We start from the raw sequence: 12469 nt of genomic DNA, 5'->3' as shown, positions 1-12469 counted from the left end.
ATATAGAGCTGGAAGGGGAACGCATCAGGGAACAGTGCTGTGGGGTGCCCTGCGGTGTGCCCCACAAGAGAGTTGGCCTCCAGATGCCCATCATGCCAGATGCATTCACCGCAGAGAAGACGCGGCCACAGCTAAGCATGCCTTTGCCCCAGTCACTCCTTCCTGACCGCGTGTAAAAGAGGAGAGAGGAGCTGTGGAGAGGGCAGGGCAGGTACAAGGGCAGACTGTGCCCATGACCTCCCCATTCCCTTGGGACAAATCCATACCCTGCCTGAGGGAGGAAAACGAGTTGGTCTTAAATTGGATAGACCAGCCTAGATGGGGCTGGGCCTTTCCTAAATTAAAGTGACAGGAACATTAGAAGATTTCCCTGGGGCTCCTGGGTGACTCAGTCGGTTAAGCGTCTGACTCTTGGTTTTGGCTCAGGTCATGATCTCATGGTTCGTGGGTTTGAGCCCCTCACTGGGCCCCACGCTGACCACACAGAGCCTGGTTGGAATTCTCTTTCTCTCCCTCTCTCTCTCTCTGCCCCTCCCCTGCTTGTGCTCCCTCTCTCTCTCAAAATAAATAAATAAACTTAAAAAAAAAAAAAAGATCTCCCCAAAATGCTATTAAGAGACAGGAAAAGGATGATTAACATAGTTCGTCTAGAAACAATAAAGGAAGGAAGCTAGTTTGTTTTATACCCACTGTTTGCTCAATAAGCAAGTTACACATGTAAACAAAAAAAATTAATAAGGAAATGTCTTCTTGCCAAAATGGGGTTCTGGCATATTAGAGATGGCCTTGAATCCTTTGACATTACTTCCCTCAAGAGGTGAGGTCTCTGTTCCCCGCCCCCATGAATCTGAGTTGACCTGGGTCTTCTCCCTACGGTAGAAGGGACCCAAAATGTTTCCTTTTGAGCTAACTGGCAGCTTCTACTTTGGTCTCTTGGAAGACTGAGCTGCCATGTCAGAAGTCTAATTATCGTGAGGCCACCATGCTGGAAGGAAGCCCAAGCCAGCCATATAAAGGGAGAGAGAGAGCACGGGAGCAAGAGTGAGAGAACTCGATCAGTTTCCAGCTGTTCTAGCTCCCAGCCATTACAGCCATCGCCCCAGACCCATGGAGCAGAGATGAGAGGTACCCAGTGTCCACTGTTTGATTTCCTGGCCCTCAGAATTGTGAGATACATTCATAATTAATTGTTTGGGGCCAGTTTGTCATGCAGTGATAGAGGCTAAGTAGAATATAAGGAAAATAAGGAAAGGTGATGAGATTGTGTTTGGGGGAAGCTACTTTATTTATTTATTTATTTATTTTAATGAAATTTATTGTCAGATTGGTTTCCACACAACACCCAGTGCTCATCCCAACAGGTGCCCTCAATACCTATCACCCACCCACCCCTCCCTCCCACCCCCCATAAACCCTCAGTTTGTTCTCAGTTTTTAGGAGTCTCTTATGTTTTGGGTCCCTCCCTCTCTAACCATTTTTTTTCTTCCCCTCCCCCATGGTCTTCTGTTAAGTTTCTCAGGGTCCACATAGGAGTGAAAACATATGGAATCTGTCCTTCTCTGTATGACTTATTTCACTTAACATAACACTCTCCAGTTCCATCCATGTTGCTACAAAAGGCCGTATTTCATTCTTTCTCATTGCCACGTAGTATTCCATTGTGTATATAAACCACAATTTCTTTATCCATTCATCAGTTGATGGAGGGGGAAGCTACTTTAGAGCCAGGAGGTCATGGATGGCCTCTGTGGAGATGACATTTACGGTGAAGTCTGAAGGACAAGAAGGAGTTGGTCACGTGAAGATCACAAGTAGGAGCACTCAACCAGAGGACACAGCGGTGCAAAGGCATGGAAGGAATCCCATGACGAGCAAGGAAGGAAGGGCACAAGATGTGATGTCAGGTAGGCAGGGGTCGGGTTATGAAGGGCTTTACAAGACGGGGAGGAGGCGGAATTCTATTACAATGTGGAGGGAAACCATTGGAGGGTTTCAAGCAGGGGGGTGAAGTGATATTAGGTACATTTTTGAAAGATCCCTCTGCCTCCTGTATGGAGAATGGACTCTAGGGACACCAGACCAGAGGTATTAGAGTTTGGTCCTAATTATGCATGTGAACTGGCTATCCTGATCATTCATTCATTCATTCATGAGCATTCTTTGAGGCTACCAGGAGCGGGCATTTTGTAGTCGATACGTGTGTGGGGGGCAAAATATATTACCAAGTGAAAACCTTCCCAGTTTCCTGCTTAATAAGGAAAATCCCACTCTGCAAGAAATAAGGAGGATAAGGAGAGAGGCCTTAGCTGGAGAGGCTGTTGATCTACCTAAGAACTAAGAGAGAGGAGGGAAATAAAAGGGCTCAGGGCCAGATCTAGAGAAAGAGCTCTAGATTTTGTTTTGTTTTGTTGTAGAGCTCCTGATGACTTAAAGTAATTTGGGAATGAGGGAAGGGCTTGGGAGAGCGCTACAATATTTCCCTCATGTTGAAGGCCCTAATGTTCTTTGAGAGATGCTCACTCAGAGAGACACCAGGCAGAGATCGAGCCCTGTGGAATACCAGATTAGCTAGGGTTACAGAGATGGGTAAGACATTGATCTTAAAAACTTAGTCAAAGGAATCAGATATGCGCTATGGGCAGGCAATTAGAATAAATGGAAAGAAGGCCCCGCGGCTTTAGCAAATGCAGATCAAGGGCTACCAAAGAAATCTGAGGTATCTGGGATGATTGGCACATGGGGGAAACCAGGGCCGGCTTTGCAAAGTTGGTGGCACTCGAGCCATGACTTGGGGAAAGGCAAGGTTGAGTGGGGGGAGGTGACCAGGGAAGGCGTTCTAGTGGGAGCGCCCTGCCCCCCTGCCATTAACAAAGAACCCAGAGGTGGACGACCCACCACTGTATAGGGATTTTCAAGTGGTTCAGTTTGGCTGATGCTTGAGGTCCGTCGAACAGAAGAGTGATGGAAAAGGCCAGAAGGTAGCCCGGGCCCTGGATGCCATCCTAGGGATTCAGGGCTTTGCTAGACAGTAGGGAGCGCTGAAATTTTTTAAGCAGGAGAGTGACATGATTTGGGGATTCAAGGCCGAAAGAAAACTTACAAATAATCTACTTCCACCTTCACTTTTTGCAAAGGAAGAAGCTGAGGCCTGGGCTTGTCCACAGCCATGGAAGTTAAGTGAGCCAGAATTTAAAAATTTATCAGTGAGTGGGATGGGGGAGAGGAAGAGGGGAGGAGAACTGTGTCTACTCGCAGCCTGAGAAGCAGGCCAGACATCTGCGAGGTGGGCTGGGTGGGTCGACAGAATAGGGCCCCTCCACAAACTCTGGTGGGAAATCAAGGCTCCAGACAGGGCAGTAACGGGACAGGGCCTTGGTGTGGAAAGATGGCTGTCTGTCAGCACCAGAGTCCAGCAGCTGTTTTCCAACAGAAGGCTGACCCTTCCCTTTCCTGAGGGAAGCGTGGAGTGCCCCTCCTCCCCCTGACATTGGCTGTGACGGAGGCAGATGAGGGCCTGGCCCCCGCTAGCCGTCTGTGGGCCCCACCTCAGAGGCCATGGGGCTCTGGGCCAAAAAGATGTATGTTTCTAGTCCCTGAGGTGACTTTGTTACCATGGAGACCACCAGGCAGGCCCGTCAGGCAGGGGGGAGGTTGGGAGCTTCCTCACAGAGTTGGCCGCCCCCCTCCCCGTTCCTCCCACCGAGAGGGTGTTACCTGGGTGATGGGGAAAGGGTGCCACCCTACTGACCTCTCATGGAGGCCCTCTGCGAATCAGGCCTGGTCTCGGTCAGACTCTCGGACCCCCATGCTGCAAGCCTTCCCCTTCTCCTCTCTCCTCTGGGGCCCCTGCCCCACCCACCCCTGCAAGTCAGCCGGGCCACCCATGTGGGCAACTCGGTAACAGGAGCCTCTGTGCTCACACAGCGCTGGTTGTTTACAGACATGTGACCGCCTGCCGCCCAGCTGGGGTCTGAGGTTTAGACTGTAATGGTGATATCCTCCCCTCGTTGAGCTCTTTATCCCTTTCAAAGCAGTCTCTGCCACCGTCCTCTTCCTTCTGAAGCCTGTGAAGTCTTCTCACTTGCCAGATGAGCTGGAAGGAAGTACTGAGAGGGTGAGAAATCTGCCCCAAGAATTTCAGCCCCAGGAGTCTCGGGAGGGTCAGGGGCTGACAGCTGGCTGCGGCTGGGCCACCTCGCCTCAGGCTAGAGGCAGGAAAGCCAGAAGCTGAGGCCTTGCAGGCTCCGATTCATTCGTGGTCGCAGGGCCAGCCTTGTGGGGGTGGTGGAGGCCATCACCTGGTGGGGAGGGCTCAGTCAGAACCTGGGCCTGCATTCTGGAACTGTCCTGCCAGATCAACTGGAGCTACAGCTGCTCACCAGTCCCAGCCCTGGGGGAGGCCGAGGGGAGGGGGGGCCTCTTCTCTCACAGCCAAGTTCTGAGTCCAAATCCAGGAGGCTCCTGGTGTCTTTGGGATTCTCTAGAAACCAGTCCTAGCCAATCAAGATTAGCTCCAGCAGCAAAGGCTCCACATGGTCTGTTTCACTGAGACCCATTCTCTGGAGAATCCTAATACACTATGATATAGTGATAATATGTGGTCTTGTGTTGTGTGGAGGTTTAAAAAATAGAAATATAAAAGGCATCACGTTGGAGGCAGCATTTGGGAACTGTTTTTTACTCAATATGTTTTGAGATCTTTATGTAGGTGTAGACTTCCCTGCCATCCCCTCCCCTTTCCCCCAGAAGAAAACATTCCCATCCTCTTAGGAAAAGCCTAATTGTTCTGTGGCTATAACAAGCAACACTTAGAACCAGTTATAAACCCGGTTTATATGACCACTCGTTTCAGTAACCTAAAACCGTGCGCTTAACCAGTAATAAGCACACCCCGAAAATAACCGGTCAGCGACAGCCTCACTCCACTGACCATGCTTCTAGGGCCAGAGGTCAGCCAATTCCTGTACGCTCTGAAAGCTGACCCACCCCTGAACTCCATGGTCCCCTGGAACCCATAGGAAATTAACCTTGCTCAGACCTTACAAGTACAGCTCTCCCTTGCTGAAGCAAGCAGTAAATGCAGCCTCTTGTTTCAGATTTTGAGTGGTTGCATCTTCCTTCAGTACTTCCCCCAACCGAAGACTTTCTTGCGATCTAGCGCAGATTGAAATGAAGAGTTTCAGGGAAATGAATGTCTTCCAAAATCCAGAGAATGGACAATATATTTTTTTCCAGCTTTCGTGTAAATTTGCTCTAAGCTGAGGCCAGAAGCCCCTTCCTTCTTTTCCCTCTTCCCTCCTCCAATATCCCAGTTCGATCGTGGTGCATCCTACGTGGTGCATCCGCAAGGCAAATAAACCTCTCTTTTTGTATTATGTCCTGTGATGTCAAAAGACCCCTTTTCCCATGTCAGACATGAAGACAGAGAGAAAGGAATAGCAAAGGAATCATCCTGCTACATACACTTAATTTCTGATATCAAAATGAGATTGTAATATGCTCGTTATTTTATAACTTGCTTTGTTTTAGGTTTATTTATTTTGAGAGAGAGAGAGCATGCACGCAAATGGAGAAGGGGCAGAGAGGGAGAGAGAGAGAGAATCCCAAGCAGGCTCTGCACTGTCAGTGTAGAACCCACAAAAGGTGAGATCGTGACCTGAACCAAAGTCAGACACTTAGACAACTGAGCCCCTCAGGCACCCAAACTTGCATTTTTAACTCAATATCTCATACACATTTCCCCATGACATGAGATATTCTTCAACAACGTGAGTTTTTAAGTGCTGAATTGCACTGCATCATTTGGACATCCCATAGTCTGATTCATTGATCTATTGCTAGATAGTTTCTTTTTTTCTGTTGTTGCTATAAGAAACAATGCTATGGTGAACATCCTGTGGGGTTGTCTTTGTGTGTAGATCTTTGTCATCATAAAAATAAAAACAGCAGCAAAAATCAAACCCATCCTTCGATTGTGCATTCTGCTTCCAGGTGCCTCCCGATTCCGGCCTGTGCTTCAGATCCGCATGTTTGATAGTTGCCTACCCTTTCAGTCTCTCTCTTGACATTTCCACTCCCTTCCATAACTCAGCCCTGAGAGAGTGACCCCAGGGATTTCCATGGTGTCAGTCAGCATTTCCGGTTTTTATGGTACTCAACAGCACATGTTGTTCTTAAACTCCCAGTCCTTTCCTCAGCCTGGAAGCTTCCATGAGATCTGGTCTCTGCCTGCCTCTCTCTTCATCCCCTGTGAGACGCTTCCCAAAGGTCCAACACACTTGTCTTTTCTTACTTCTTGGAATTTGTGGTGCCCCCTCAGGGCCTTTGCTCATGCTGTTTCCTCTGCCAGGAAATCCCTTCCCCCCCCCTCACACCCAACCTTGCTGACTAATACACATGCATCAGCCATAGCTCAGCGCAAAGGCACTTCCTCAGGAAAGTCTCCCAAATACTCCTCCCCATCAAACTGGGTCTACTCCACCATCAGAGCTTTATGGAGCCCTGTCTACTTCCTTGCAGCACTAATCACTATATCCTGAAAAATAATTCTACAATTTCATGTGTCTGTTTACTATATAATTTTAAAAATATTAATCTTGGGGCGCCTGGGTGGCTCAGTCGGTTAAGCGTCCGACTTCGGTTTGGGTCATGATCTCACAGTTCGTGAGTTCAAGCCCCGCGACGGGCTCTGTGCTGACAGCTCAGAGCCTGGAGCCTACTTCACATTCTGTGTCTCCCTCTCTCTCTGCCCCTTCCCTGCTTATGCTCTGTCTCTCTCTGTCTCAAAAATAAACATTTAAAAAAAATTTTTTTTAAATATTAGTCTTAACATCACAAATAATAAACCAATTTACTTTGTTCCTTAACAACAGAACATTACAGGTATTAGAGAGGCTGCTTGCTCCCTCCCCCGAGTCCGTCCCTGGCCTCCACTTCCTGGATAACGGCACTGTTGGGAGCTTAGTGTGATCAGCACAGGGGTCCAGGGCTTGGGCTCTGGAGCCAAACTGCTAAGGTTTGATTCCTACTGCTCCTACTTCCTAACTGTGTGAGCGTAAGCAAATCACCTAGCCGCTTGTTGCCTATTCAATTACTCAAATAAAAGTGCCTCAGTTTTATCATCTGTAGGGTGAAGATTAATGATAGTAGCTAATGGTGCTGTTTCAAAATTCATGTAAGATGTTTTATGTTAGGTGATTAGAATAAGTGCCAGGCTCCTAGTGAGTGCTGAATAGATGTTAGCTCTCACTATTTGTAATCGCTAATTTTATGTGTCAACTTGACTGGTTCCTGGGGTGTCCCGAGATTCGGTGAAACATTATTTCTGGAGAAATAATGTCTGTGAGAGTCTCTCCAGATGAGATTAGCATTTGAATTGGTAGATTCAGTAAAGGGGATGAACTTCCCCGGTGTGGGTGGTCATCATCCAATCCACTGGGAGCTTGACCGGAACAAATCAGTAGAGGAAGGGAGAACAGCTCTCTGCTAACTGCGCTGGGACATTGATCTTCTCCTGCCCTTGGCCTGGGACTTCCACCATCGGTGTTCCTGGTTCCCAAGCTTTGGACTTGGACTGGAACTTACACTCTCGGGTCTCCTGGTTCTCAGGCCTTTTAGATTCAGACTGGAACTATGCCCCAGACATTTCTAGGTCTCTAGCTTGCAGAGGGCAGATTGTGTGTCTTCTCTGCCTCCATAATTGCGTGAATCAATTTCTTATAATAAGAAATCTATCCACCTGCCTATCTATCCTATTGGTTCTGTTTCTCCGGAGAATCCTAATACACATAATATATCGATGATATACAGTATTGTTTTGGGTGGGTGTTAAAATCATATAAATATAAAAGGCATCGCATTGGAGGCAGCATTTGGAACTGTTTCTACTCAATATGTTTTGAGATCTTGTATATCCATACAAATGGATTTAGTTCTGGTTCATTCTTTTAAAAGGCTGAATAACAATAACAATAATAATAATTCGACATATGAAAAGTCACATTTATGAATTCATTTCTATATTGATATTCCATAAAATATTGACTTTGAAGTTTTTTCCCAATTTTTTGATAGTGCAAGCAATGCTGTAATGAATATTCATATACATCCTCATGCACATGGGCAAATGTTTTCCTGGGTTAAATATCTAGAAGTGGAACTTATAGGTCACAGATTATGGTTATTTCTACTTCAAATGGCTCAGGTAAATCATCCTCCAAAACGTATAATTACATATCCCTCCCCACCAGGAATATTTAAAAGGCACTTTCTACCCGAAGATCATGCTGACATTCTTTGATGCTTTCTTCTAAAAATTTGAAGTTGTTCTGGGTTTTTTTGATTTAGTGTTTTAAACTTGAATTTATTCATGTATTTTTTTTAATATTTATTTATTTTTGAGAGTATGAGCAGGGTAGGAGCAGAGAAAGAAGGAGACACAGAATCTGAAGCAGGCTCCAGGCTCTGAGCGGCCAGCACAGAGCCTGATGCGGGGATCGAACTCACGAACTGTGAGATCATGACCTGAGCCAAAGTGGGATGCTTAGCTGACTGAGCCACTCAGGTGCCCCTAAACTTGGATTTATTTTTGTATATGAATAGGAATTAATCATGTGATTATCTACCTGGAAAACTCAGAGCACCAATTGATGAGTTCAGCAAAGTGGGTGGACACCAGATCAATCAAATCAATATATTAGTAATAATGATCTGAAAACATAATAATTTTAAAATCCCATTCACCGTAGTAACAAAAACTACGAAATACTTATGAATTAACTAATTAGAAATATAGAAGACCTTCACGGAGAAAGCAATAAAATTGTATCGAAAGACACAGAAAAGACCCAGATAAATGGAGAGATGTGCTATGTTCAGTGATAGGATGACTACCACTATAAAGATGTTGATTCTCCTGGATTAATTTAAAACTCCGATGCAATTCCAGTCAAAATGCCAAAAAGACTCTTCATAGAACTTGAAAGGATGCTTCTAGAATTCGTATGTTTTTTTAAAAGAGTAACAAAATAAATCATAAGTTAATTCAGTTGTGCCAATACCTCTCATGAAGAATCCATCCTGCCCCACTGGTTTGAAGTTGCTTCTTTATCCTAAGTCAGATCCCTCTAGATGCCTGAGTTGGGTTTCGGATTCTTCATTTCTCACTTACACCTCTTGTCCAACACAAGTCATGGAGCAAGGAGGAGTTCCTTGTTGTTTCTCAAAGACTCAGGCTAAAAGAGGCCCTGTGCCTCCACAGACATGTGCTTTCAAGATCACTATGGTAGGAGGGAAGGGGCAGGGTGAATTATACACTGGCTTTTGAAGCTTCCATCGTGAAGTAACATGTTCTGTCCTTTCGCACCTCAAAGCGAGTCCTGCGGCCCAGCATAACTTCCAAAGGGGCCGAGAAGTGTGATCCGACCACATGCCAGAAGGACGACCGGACCGTCGGAATGCTTCTAATGTGCTACCATTACATATGGTGTTTGCTGTAAGTTTCTAGTAGATAACCCTTTATCACGTTAAGAAATGCGTTCCTAAGTTTGTTTACAGTTTAAGTAAAGAGTGTGTTCTTATCATGAATGAGAATTAAATTTTATCAAACGACTTTACACCATTTGTTTGAGGTACAAATGTTATTTCTCTCCCTTAATTTGTTAAGGCATTTATATACACTGTTTCCCTGCCCAGAACATTCTTCTCCACTGCCTTCTCCAAACACCTTTTTCTGGTTAATTCTTTCTCATCCTTCAGAGCTCATTCATTTATTCAGCAAGTATTTATTGAGCAATACTGTGTCCCAGATCCAGTTCTAGCCACTTGGGATAAGTCGGTGAACAAAGCAGATAATGGCCCTTGCCTGTGTGGATCGTATTGGGGGTAAGGAAAGAAAATAAACATGGAAGAATAAGTAAGTAAATGATATTGCAAGCTCACGGGGTTGAGTACAATGGAAGAGAAGCAGAGACGGGTAAGAGAGATGGGGTGTTAGGAGGGTGTAGTCAGAGTAGGTCTCTCAAGAAAGTGACCATCAGGGCAATGACTGGAAGCAAGTCTAGGGTTTACCAGCCAGATATCTAGAGGCAGACTATTCCAGGAAGAGGGCAGCTTCAAGGCGAAGTCTCTGGGATGGGAGGTGCCAGGGGTGTTCCAGAAGCAGTGAGGAAGCTTGAGTGGCTGGTATTGAGTGAGGCTGGAAGGAGACGAAGCTGGGGAAAAAATGGAGAAGGGTGACCATGAGAGCCTTGGAGGTCATGGTAGAGACCTTGAGTTTTTCTCAGTATAAGGATGGGAGCCCTCGCAGACTTTTGAGCAGAAGAGGGACAGAATCTGACTTGTGCTTTGAAAGGATCCCCTGACACAGAGATGGTAAGAACTGCCTTCAGGGTGGCAAAGGTAGAAACAGGAAGACAGGAGGCACCTCCAAGAGTAGATCAGGTATGAAATGAAGATGCCCCTACGGAAAGTCGTACCAGTGGAGGTGGAGGTGAGAAGTGGAGGGGGTGAGAAGAGCTCAGAGGCTGGATATATTTTACGGGAAACGCCAGTATGATATTCTAGTGGATTGCATGTAGAGTGTGAGAAAATAGGAGAAGCCAGGATGGCTCCAAAATTTTTGGCCTGAGCATTTGGAAGGATGGAGCTAGAAGACACTTTAGATGGAGGTTTCAGGTTGGGGCGGATCAAGCGTTCAGGTTTTTTGTGTTGTTTTTTTCCATGATAATTTTTTATTGAGATATAATTCACATACCATAAAATTCACCTCTTAAAATTTGGTTTTAACATTTATTTATTTACTTACTTTTGAGAGAGAAAGAGAAAGAGAGCCTGCAGGAGCCAGTGCAAACGAGGGAGGGGCAGAGAGAGAGCAAGAGAGAGAATCCCCAGCAGACACCGTCAGTATAGAGCCCGATGCAGAGTTGGAACCCATGAACTGTGAGGTCATGACCTGAGCCGAACTCAAGAGTCAGACGCTTAACCCACTGGGCCACTCTAAAATTCTCTTCTCTAAAATGTGAATTTGGCAGGTTTTCGTATATTTACAAGTTATGCAACCATCACATTATCTAATTCCAGAACATTTGTTGATCCTGAAAAGAATCCATATTCTTTAGCTACTTCCCAATCCCCCTTCCCTGAACTGTCCCTTTGGATTTGCCTATTCTGAAAATTTATGCAAACGGAATCATATAATTTGTGGTCTTTTGGGCCTGCTTTCTTTTACTCAGTGTAATGTTTTCATGGTTCACCCACCTATCAGCACTTCATTATTTTTTATGGCTGAACAGTATTCCATTATATGGATATATCATGTTTTGTTTATTTATTCATCAGTTGATGGATGTTTGGATTATTTCCACTTTTTGCCTATTATGAACGATGCCACGATAAACATTCATGTGTAAGTTTCCATGTGGTCATATGTGTTTAATTTTCTTGAGTATAGGTAGGTCTATGAGTAGATTGCTCAGTCATATGGTAACTCTTTTTCAAGAACTATCAAATTGCTTGCCATAGGAACTGCACTGCACTCTGACCAGCAATGTTATGATAGTTCCAACTTCCCCAGATCCTTGCCAACACTTGTTATCATCCTATTTTTTATTATAGCCATCCTTGTGGGTGTGAAGTCGTATCTCACTGTGGTTTTAATTTAATGGCTAATGATATTGAGGATCCTCTCAAGTGCTTACTGGCCGTTTGTATATCTTCTCTGAAGAAGGGTCTGCTCAAATCCTTTGTGCATTTTAAATCGGATTATTTGTCTTTTTACTGTTGAATAGTAAGTGTTCTTTATATATTCTGGATGCTAGACCCTTATCAGATAAATGACTTGCAAATGGTGTCTCCAAAATGTGGGCTCTGTTTTAAGGCTTTAGTTCTGGACTTGTTGAATTTGAGATGTTTTATTGGACTATGAACTATGTAAGTCTGTTAGAAAGGTGAAGGCTAAGAGATACAGAAGAGATATACAGAATCATCAGCATGTGGAAGAATACTATTTAAAACCGTGAGACTAAGTGCAATCCTCATCAAGAGAGTAAGGATAGAGGGAAGGAAGACATTAAGGACTGAACCCTGGGCTGCTATAACATCAGAAGCTGGAGAGGAGAAGAGCCATCAAAGGAGACTGGGAAGGGAGACAGGAGCAACCAAGAGAGTGTGGATCCAGAAACCTGGGGAGAAAGGGATGATCACCTGGGTTGGATGCTCCTGAGAGGTCAAGAAAGGTGAGGACTACGACCATTTGGTTTAGCAACAAATAGGTCATTGGTAACTTGACTGAGAACAATTTCAGAGGAATGTTGAAGAAGAAAGCCCCATCGGACCAGGTTCAAGAAAGAGCAGAAGAACAGGAGACCGTGAGCACAGACCTCTTTTTCAAGGAGCTTTGCTGCAAACCTGCGGTGGTAGATAGAGGGAGAAGTGAGGCCAAGAGTGGTTTTCTTTTGTTGTGTTTTCTCAC

Source organism: Acinonyx jubatus, chromosome B3 (assembly GCF_027475565.1).
Source record: "Acinonyx jubatus isolate Ajub_Pintada_27869175 chromosome B3, VMU_Ajub_asm_v1.0, whole genome shotgun sequence".
Taxonomy (NCBI): Eukaryota; Metazoa; Chordata; class Mammalia; order Carnivora; family Felidae; genus Acinonyx; species Acinonyx jubatus.
The sequence above is the reverse complement of the archived record's forward strand: the minus strand, read 5'-3'. Positions refer to the sequence as shown.